Source organism: Gossypium raimondii, chromosome 12, assembly GCF_025698545.1.
Source record: "Gossypium raimondii isolate GPD5lz chromosome 12, ASM2569854v1, whole genome shotgun sequence".
Classification (NCBI taxonomy): domain Eukaryota; kingdom Viridiplantae; phylum Streptophyta; class Magnoliopsida; order Malvales; family Malvaceae; genus Gossypium; species Gossypium raimondii.
In genome coordinates, this window is record NC_068576.1 from 18,573,631 (window position 1) to 18,583,979 (window position 10,349).

Consider the following 10,349-nt stretch of genomic DNA (forward strand, 5'->3'; position numbering starts at 1 on the left):
GTAAGAATATAAAAAATTATTATAACTTGTTGTTAATATTTTAATATATGAAATATAAATTTTAAATATTTTAAGCAATAAATATTAATTATTTATAAAATTTAATTAGAATATATAAACTATATTTTAAATATTTAAATATAACCATTAAATATTTGTAATTAGTATTTTAAAAATATTTTTTATTTTTAATTAATGATTTTAATACATTTGTAATTAAGCACCAAGAAAAAAAATAAAAGTATTATGTTATTGGAGGGGTGAAAAAGTAATTAAGCATCAAAAGTGTTTTTGGGAGAGAAAAAGCTAAAATTTTTAGCTTCTCATTTTTAGAAGTGCTTTTCAAAAGCACTTCTAAAAAGCTAAAAATTTCATGAGCAACCCACATTTCTAGAGTGGGCTAGCAGATCTATAAAGGGATGTTGAACTTCGGGCCGATACCCTTAGAGCTTCCAAAATAGGTCCAAATCCAAGCCCGTAATAATTCGAGTTTGAAAAAGTTTTGAGTCTAAGAAAATTCAAGCCCGAAAAAATCTAAGCTCGAGATAAATTCGATTCAAAGTCTGAAAAACCCTTACTTTATAACTGAATAACCATAATAGACATTAATAATTAATATAATTTTATGATATTACTTAAAATATAAACAAATGATAATTCTTTATTTTTTTTAATGTATTCATAAGCATCACATATTTATATTAAAATTTTATTAATATGAAAATTAATTAATAAATTTTTATGTTAAATTATAAAGTGAAATAAAATTTTAAAACATTAATTTAATATAAAATAATTTTAATACTATAATTATATATGTATAATAAATATATATAAGATTAATAATTATTAAATATATAAAATTAAATTGTAATGATTATATATTATATAATTATTACGAAATTGAAACCAAAAGCGATTACCTAACTTGAGTTTAAACCGATATACTAAATTAGTATATTACTATTACATAAAATAATATTATAATATAGATTATAATAAAAGATATAGTATTACATGATATTATAATTTTAATCATTTATGTATATATATAAACTATTAATATATGATATGGTATAACATTATATAATTTAGTATGAGGGCTAACTTGCAAATGTACAAAAAGTATAGGAACTTAGAGCATATTTTAACTAGTATAATAACAAACAATAATATATAATAATTAATATATAATGTACTGCTATTATATATAACTATTATTATATTATATGTTACAACAAAAGATATAGTATTACACGATATTATAATGTTTAACATTTGATGTGTAATAGGCCCAATTTGCCCGGCCCAATTTTATAAATAAAAACAAAATTATCAAAACTAAACAGTCCAATAAACGGTCCAAATTACAAAAATTCACCAGACCCAATTACATTGGCCCGATATCTAGCCCAAATCATTTTTAGCCTAATCCAGCCCAACCTAGCCCAAACCATCGCTTCTACCCGCCTCTTGCACGCGCCGCGTCTTCCACGTGCGTCTCCAGCTGGCGTGTACCTGCAAACAAGCCAACGCAGCACCAAACAAAAAGGACATATAGCAGTTGTAAAAAAAATGGGGGGGAGATTTTGATTTTTCTTTCTATTCTTTTCGGCTATATAGGCCATTAAAACTGAATCTGTAGAGGGGGGAATACACACGCATATTGTATCAAATACACAGAGAGAATATCAATACAAACAAAAAAAATTTGAAAAGAAGAAGGTGATTTCGAGTTTGATTTTCTTCTTTTTTACTCTCAATCTTTTTTTCTTTTTTGATTCTTTGCTTTCTTTTTTTCTTTTACGGATTGTTTGAAAAAAACCGATGAGGGATAAGAATCTACCTGCGTAATGTGACCGTCGGATCCCTGCTTCTCTCGTCGTCATCGGAGCAAATGGGATCTAAAAGGTTGAGCGGCGCGGGGAGAAATCCTTACAGCATGTTTGGTTGGGTGTATTGGCATAGCCAATATAGCCCCAATCGGTGGGCTCCACTTAATCCCCCAATCCTTTGTTTGGTTCAAGGTATTGCTATTACGGGTCTAATCCATTACTGACCTAATCCCCAAAATACACTGATTCCTAATCCATTTCTTTTGCTCAGATTAGGTGCTGCTTCAAGTTTTATACCCTGTTTATCCTCCCGATCGAGGTTTCCCCTTTCCATCTTCTGTTCTTTCCTTGTTTCTGCCGATTTGCTCCCTCTGTCCCTCTGCCCATAATACTCTCCAGCAATATACACACCGACGCACAAGGAAAGCACTGTTGGTAAGCCTTTGTTTCTCCTACCCTGAACTTTTCTCCAGAAACAAGCCATGACAGCACAATAATTAGCCATATCATTCATTCACCCAAGTTTCTTCTTCCTTCCTCTCTCTCCTTCTCCTTTTCTGGGAAGTTGAAGCTTTTGACAATGGCCGTACAATCAAGAAAATGGATGATATTAGTAGCAACCATATGGATACAAGCTTTTACAGGGACCAACTTCGATTTCTCATCATATTCTTCCACATTGAAATCAGTTCTTGGGATATCTCAACTGCAGCTTAACTATTTGTCCGTTGCTTCAGATATGGGGAAAGCATTTGGCTAGTGTTCTGGGGTGTTTTTACTGTATTTCTCGTTGTGGATTGTGATGCTCATGGCTGCTTTCTTTGGGTTTTTTGGCTATGCTCTTCAATGGCTTGTTATCAAACAGATAATTTCCCTGCCTTATTTCCTGGTTAGTTCTCCATCTTGATAGACTCTTTCATGGTATTAGTAATTTTTCCTTGTTTAAATTGCCTGGTTTCTCTTCTTCCTGGGATTTCTTATCTGTTCTATTTTTTACTGAATTTTGCAGTTTTTTTCCTTCCATTTTCTTTAAATTATTTATTCTATTTTCAGAATTTGCTGCTTTTGTAAGTTTATTTTTTTATCTTCGTTTCCATGGGTAGGTTGGGAGGGGGGTTAGTGGAATAATTATATACTGAACCTCAATCCATACAAAATCAAACATTAGAACACAATGTAACATAGTTTACCAAATGAAATGTAAAGCTAACAAGCTTTTAATCCAATTTTGCAATTAAAATTAGCATCTAACAGGGCTCTGTTTGTAAAATAATAATAATAATGAAATTTGGTGGCTGGTTGTTGAAGTAGTAATGAATACTTCTCTAACCATTTCAGGACCTTTTCTCACCAAACTTTTTACCATAAATCCTTCATTATTTGCTACTTTCAACTAATTTCTGATTTTTTTTTTTGTTTATAATAAAGGTTACGTTTTTTGAACTTAGGAGTGATTTCGAATGTGTTTGATACGAATTTATTCAATGATTTCTTTTATGTTTTTCCATAACTTTGTAGGATTATATTATAAGAAAAATGAAGAGTCAGTAAAGGGAATATGGGATTTTCTGTTGAACCACTCTGCTTGTTATCAGATCAACTAATGTTTGGTATCTAAAGATTAGTTAGTCCTGATCTGATGTGGTTGAAAACCACCTATGACTTTTGTTTGGATTATTTCTTGGCAGAGAAGTAGGCAAACCTTCCATTCCAACTTACTTTTCTTGCATTGGCAACAAGGGCTCATCTCCTGAACTCCAGGAGTCGCCCTCAACTTGATACAATTTATTCAAACATTTGATAATAGCCCTTTGCTTTTCTGCATCACAAATAATATTTTCTGTGCCTTTGTATAGATAGCCATTTGGATCAGTTGCATGCTAGCTTTGCTTTTTGCTGTTTTTGTATTCTTTCTCCCTATATGACTATGTTGAGTCATTTGATTATAGTTATTGGAGATTTGAATCTCGGTTGTAAGTCACCATCTATTGAAACAACTATACACTTGCATCTTACCGAGATCTGACTATCCCTCACCCCTCCCCTCTCTTCTGTAGCATATAGCAACATTTATTCTAGTTATCCTATCCACTAAAAAACGTTGAAAGATCAAACAGATTTGTGGTATTGGTCTGATCAATTCTGCTTCTACATCAGTTGCTCTTAACGTAATGCATTGCATGCATCATCTATTTACAATTGTAACATCCATGTTTTGTTATTTAAAGATGCTCTGTGTGGGAATGTGAGGGCTACTTGTTGTTCAGGAATAGGTACCAATTTGATCAAGTTACTGAGGATGCCATGGTTGATAGATTGAGCAGTTTCTCCCTTGACGATAACAACTTTGAAGCGGTGAAGCAACTTTGTTGCAACATTGCCAGTAAATTTGATGTTTGATCTAAAAGTTTTTAAATGCATGTTTATATATTTTGGAATTATGTTGCCAATGGAATCTTGTTTTTCTCCTATTGCCTATTGGGAACTAAGGCTTGTAATAGGGGGTTGACTTGTTTGTTTATGAGGATGACTGGATCAAATGCTATATTTGGAAGTTGTTTTGCTGATTAGGATGACTTTTATTTTGCTGATAAATGGAGAAATCAGTTGAAGTATTTGAAGGATATAAGAAAAGAGCTTTACATTACTACTTGTTCAATATCATTAATATAGCATTTGGAAAAGCTTGCACGAAAACTAATTCGCAACCTTGATTTCAAAGTAATGTTGTATTTTATCACACTAAATTTATCTTTATTCCTTCTAAATATATGAATTATTTATATGTTAATTTATCTTATATATCATTTACTATTATTTTATTTATAATATTTTAATTGTATACTATAAATTATTAGCATTTTAATCGTATACTATAAATTCTTCATTACTATATTTATCTCTATGCTATTAATTAGTCACGAAATATTAATTATACATCATATATTATTAGGTCATAGTTACACGAGAGTTTGTTGATTTTTGTTAGGTAAATACACATTCAAACTTTAGATTAAATTTTATATTTTATTAAATTATATTTAATAATAATTATTTTAAATTATATGTAATAATAATTATTTTAAATTATACAAATTCATATGAGATAATTTATTAGTTATAATTATTTTAAATTTTATTAAATCATATATTTTAATTAAAATATATTTAATATTAATCATTTCAAATTATCTTTTATAGTATCATATATTATGATTTTAGTAAATTCATATAAGAATATTAATTATTAAGAATTTTATTAAATTATATATTTTAATTATAATATATTTAATATATTTAATAATAATTATGTTTAAATATGATTAAATTATTTATTATTGATAATAATAATCTTATTAAAATTTAAATAACAATAACAATAATCATTTACCAAAATAAATTTATGCTAAGGGTATTCTAGTCATTTTAGTTTTTTCCATTATGCTATTACACCTCTATTTCATTCAACCAAACACAAGATTACTATTACGCCTCTATTCCATTACATTCAACCAAACAGTTGATTTGCTATTACACCTCTATTCCATTACACCTCTAATCCAATACAACGAACCAAACGTGCCATTAGGTTTAGCCTTTTAGTTGTTTTTTTTGTGAATGCCAGATTAGGCTTAGTTTAGGGGTTTTTTTTTTATTTTTATGCTGATTATTGAAATGGCACCGTTTCAAGCATGTCTCAGTAGCTTTGAAAACGGCGCCGTTTAAAGGCCCTCGACCCGCGCGGTGACCCGACCCAAGGTAAGGATCCACACTTTTTGCTAAATGGTTTATTTGTGCTGCAGGCCCCTCCGTGCTTGGGTGTTGTTTCGATTCAGTCCTTTTTTAATTTATACAGTGTATTTGGTTACGATTTCATTTAAGTCCTTCCTTAAACGAAGATGTTTTTGTTCTCTGGATTTGAATTCTTGAAGTTGTGCGCTTAATTGTTACTTTAGTCCTTAGTTTTGAATTGATTGTAAATTTAGTCCTTTGAATGCTGTAATTTTAATGCGATTACTTTTTATTATTCTTATTTTTTAGTATTTCATTTAATTTTGTAAATGTTTATTGTTTTTACGACAACTAAACCTTTTTTTTATTTTTTTGTACTTTAAATTAAGTTTCAATTCAAATTTAGTTTTTAATAGCATAATTAAATTGGATTGGTATCTATTTTAAATTTACTTATAGTATATTTTAACATCCGTTTGACAATTTTTTAAGTTATTTAATATAATTTTAAGATATATTATTATTTTTAGTTATTATTTTAGTTTATCATACATTTTAAAAAATCTATTATATACTATTATTTTAAAATTTATTTTGAATTATGTCTTGTTATATATTCATTATCACTTTGATTAATCATTTTCTTTAATTTCACTCATTATATATTTTTAATTGTATAAAAGTTTTTTAAAACGTAATATTATTATATATATGTACATAATTATTTTTAAAAAAATACATATATCTTCCTCCATATTTTGTATATTTCAACTTTTACATATTATTATATAGATCATTATTTTTATAAAGTTTTTCAATCCCTATGCATTACTTATTTAAATTAATACATGTATATTATTACGTACCTTAATTTTCATAACATTTGTTTCGAATTCATCTAAATATTATTATTCATGTAGTAGATCTTTGAAGTTGGTTAATGATTCGTTTAATCTTTGAATGTTGTACAATGTGGGATATGAGATTATCGCTCTTATGTATTGTATTGCTTATTTACTTGGTTATTCTTCATACATTAGTGTATATTTAAATTTACGAATTATCACTTCACGATGTACATTATTGCTCCATCATACTTTATTCGTTTAAAAGGTTATGCTTAATATCATTTGAGTATCAAAACCAATTTATTCAAAAATCTTCAAAATACTCGAAGTTTGGAATCCTCGAGAGAATTGAGCCCTAACGTATTGAGTTCCAATTTTCCTTGTCGAATCTAAATAATCGAAATTTTTCAAACATACAAATTTCAAATAAAAACCCATTCTCGAGAATACGACACGTTGTGTCCTAACGCATTGGATATGACATGTTATTTTCTCGAGACGAGGATTTTAAAAAATAAAAGCAATGTTCGATATTTAGGAATTTTGTGAAATCGAATCCTAACTTACTGGGTTTTGATTTTCTCATTTGACCCAAATAACCTGATATCCTTCTCAAAATGCATAGGTTTTAAAAGTCAAAGGATAAACTTAACTTTGAAGATTTGAAATATTACACTCTAACTTACTGAGTGCGATAATTTATTTCTTTGAAATAAGCGAGTCTTATCATCCAATTCATTTTACTCAAATTTTCTTTTCGAAGGATCGTATTTTAAAATCTTTTCAAAATTTCGACACTAAGACATTAAACAATCAATTCGGTACCAATTTTGGGCGTCACGAGGGTGCTAACCCTTCCTCGTGCGTAACCGACTCCCGAACCTGTTTTCTCAAAATTCACAGACCTAAAATTATTTTCAAGGTGATCCGATCACACCACAATAAAAGATCAGTGGCGACTCCCATTTTATTTTCCTTTTTTAAGTCGATCCCCGTTTTTCTAATTTAAAAAAATGGTTTCGACATGATGCATATATAAACTATTAATATATTATATATTCATGATATGATATAACATTATATAATATAGTAGGAGGACTAACTTTCAAATGTATGAAAATTATAGGGGCTTGGAACATATTTCAATCAGAATAATAATTAATATATAATGTACTACTATTATATATAAATATTATTATATTATATATTTTAATAGAAGATATAGTATTACATGACATTATAATATTTAATCATTGATCCATATATATATAAACTATTAATATGTCATATACTATATGATGTGCTATAACATTATATAATATAGAAGAGCTAGCTTTCAATTTTAGGAAAAGTATAGGGACTTAGAGTCTGTGATATAGTATTAATGAAATAATACATTTTATAAGTATTAATATAATAACTACTATTATCTTATAGATTATAATAAAAGATATAGCACTAAAAGTTATGTGTAATTTAGTATATTAAAATACATGTTTATAATTATAACTACAAATACATAAAATATTATTAAAATTTAATATCTTAATAAGATATTATTTTGAATTACACTTTAACTTTTCCATACTGTATTTTGGTATTGTGCTTGATTTCTTTTATTTTGGATTTAAGATTTGGATTATAATTAGTTTATTTTGAGTTTGGATAATAATGAATATTTGGGTTTAGGCTTAGTATAATATATTTGAGTTTTGGAATAAATATTTTAGAATATGAATATTAGATTTATAAATTTAATAAGAAAAAATATTCAATTGTCAATAAAATATAATAATAAAAATAAAAAAAATATTTTTCTTAATTTATATAATATCATAGAATAATAAATTTTACATACAATAAGCACTTTATAAATTTTATATAAAATAAATTTATTAAATAAATATAATTTATGCTTTTATAAAGCAAATTTGAGTTATGTTGTCATCATATAAAAATTAAATGAATTATTATATTTAAAATTAAAATATTTATAACTCGTAAAATTCAAAATTATCTAAATATGCCAGAGTCCACTTGCTTGGCTCAATCCGATCCCGAATTCGAAAAAATCCATACTTAAAAAAATTTAAGTCTAAATAGACCTGAGTCCGTAACAGATTCGAACTAAAAAAACTCGAATTCAAAAAAACCTAAATCCGAAATAAACCCGATCCGATTCCATACCCTCTCAATGTGTCTCTTCACTTCATTTAGTCTTAGGCTTGAAAATAACATTTCTGACTCTAGAGGTTCTAACTCCACCAGGGTTGAATAAAATTATTAACAGCCCCACAGCAACAGTAGTAGCTGAGAAATTCTTATCAAGCATTAAAACCCGAAGACATTTGAAGGAGTCATGGTTACGTAAGAGTGTTGAAATACTGTGTGTAACATTACACAGTAGCATAAATTAAAATTCAAAAAAGGAAATGAAGAAATTTGCACAGTTTAGTATACACGTGGGATCTTGTCTAAATAATGACCCATTATCAACTCAACAATCATTTCTAAGAGTAATGCAATCTTAGTGGAACCCCACAGGAGCCTTCTCGCTTTCAAACACCTTCCTATTGAAGATGGAAAATAACTCTCAAAGGAGTACACGCTCTTCACAAAAATGTTCTTTCTAAATAGATTTCATAAATGATTGCAGCTTTTTAAATAGCCTATAAAGATGCTTAATCTTGATACTTTTAAGCACTCGGTAAAAGTTTGTTAAATTTATTTTTCAATTCTACATTGAGTTGCAACTAGTTTTATTAACTGATTGAGTTAATTTAAGATCAACATAGAAATTGATTACGCAATTAAAAAAACTATTTTATGCCTGTAAAGTTTTGCTCAAAGAGTAATCTATTATCAATTTGTAGTACAATATGTGATTTAAGTCCAACTCATTCACCAAGTTACAACCTCACTCCTAGAGGGAGAAAATGGGTGGGATTGGGCGGGGTCGAATCAGGCTTTATTCGAAGTTTAAATTTTTTCGAACTCAGATTTTTTAGATTCGGGCTTGGATCGAATCGGGTAGGCTATGAAGGGTTCAAATAAATTTAAATTTTCTAGGTTATATATATATATATATATTAATTTCGAATATAATAATTCGGTTTACTTTTATGCGACAAAAGAATTCAAATTTATCTTATAAAAAGTATAAATTATATATAATCAATAGAGTTCTTTTATATAAAATAATTAAAATGTTTATTGCATGTAAAGTTATTACTATATTATATGTATATGAATTGACAAAAATATCTTTTATTGTTACATTTATTGACAATTGAATAAATTTTACCTTTCTTATTAAATTTATAAACTTAATACTCATATTCTAAAATATTTACTCCAAAACACAAATGTATTATACTAAGCCCAAACCCACATAATATACCCATTATTACTCAAACTCAAAACAAACTAATTATAACTCAAATATCATGTCCAAAATAAAATAAAAATTAACTCAATACTTAAATACAATTTATAAAAGTTAAAACCCAATTTAAAAATCTAATTTAATAAAAATAATATTTTATGAAGATATTTAATTTTTAATAATATTATATATAGTACTAGTTATAGACGTGTTGTAATATACGAAATTAAACATAACTATTGTAACATATCTTTTATTATAATCACAATATCATAATAGTCATATATGTGTTAATAGTTTTAAAATAAATTATTATATTATGTAATATTATACCACATACTGTAATAGTAAATGAAATATGAAATATTATTGTTTATTTTTTATTAGTTAAAATATGTTATAAGTCCCTATATTTTTCAGTATTTGAAAGTTAACACTCTTAGTATGTTACATATAAATATATATGCATTAATGATTAAAAAATAGTATTATGTATTTCTATACCTTTATTATAATTCATAATATAATAATAGTTATATATATATATGT

General features: G+C 27.1%; 2 long non-coding RNA genes across 3 annotated transcripts; one reads left to right on the top strand and one right to left on the bottom strand.

The window, feature by feature from the left end:
* Positions 1-1,204: 1,204 nt before the first annotated feature.
* LOC128035311 (uncharacterized) lies at positions 1,205-1,945 on the bottom strand. Its single transcript, XR_008191677.1, has 2 exons — positions 1,847-1,945; positions 1,205-1,518 (listed from the first exon to the last, which is right to left on the bottom strand). It is a non-coding gene; the product is annotated as an uncharacterized LOC128035311 (long non-coding RNA).
* On the top strand, positions 1,898-4,482 carry LOC105763471 (uncharacterized). 2 transcript variants are annotated; one of them, XR_008191676.1, is made up of 3 exons: positions 1,898-2,027; positions 2,107-2,724; positions 4,103-4,482. It is a non-coding gene; the product is annotated as an uncharacterized LOC105763471 (long non-coding RNA). The 2 variants fall into 2 exon arrangements; XR_001124259.2 differs by lacking the exon at positions 1,898-2,027 and having other exon boundaries at positions 2,093-2,724.
* The last annotated feature ends 5,867 nt before the right edge of the window (positions 4,483-10,349 follow it).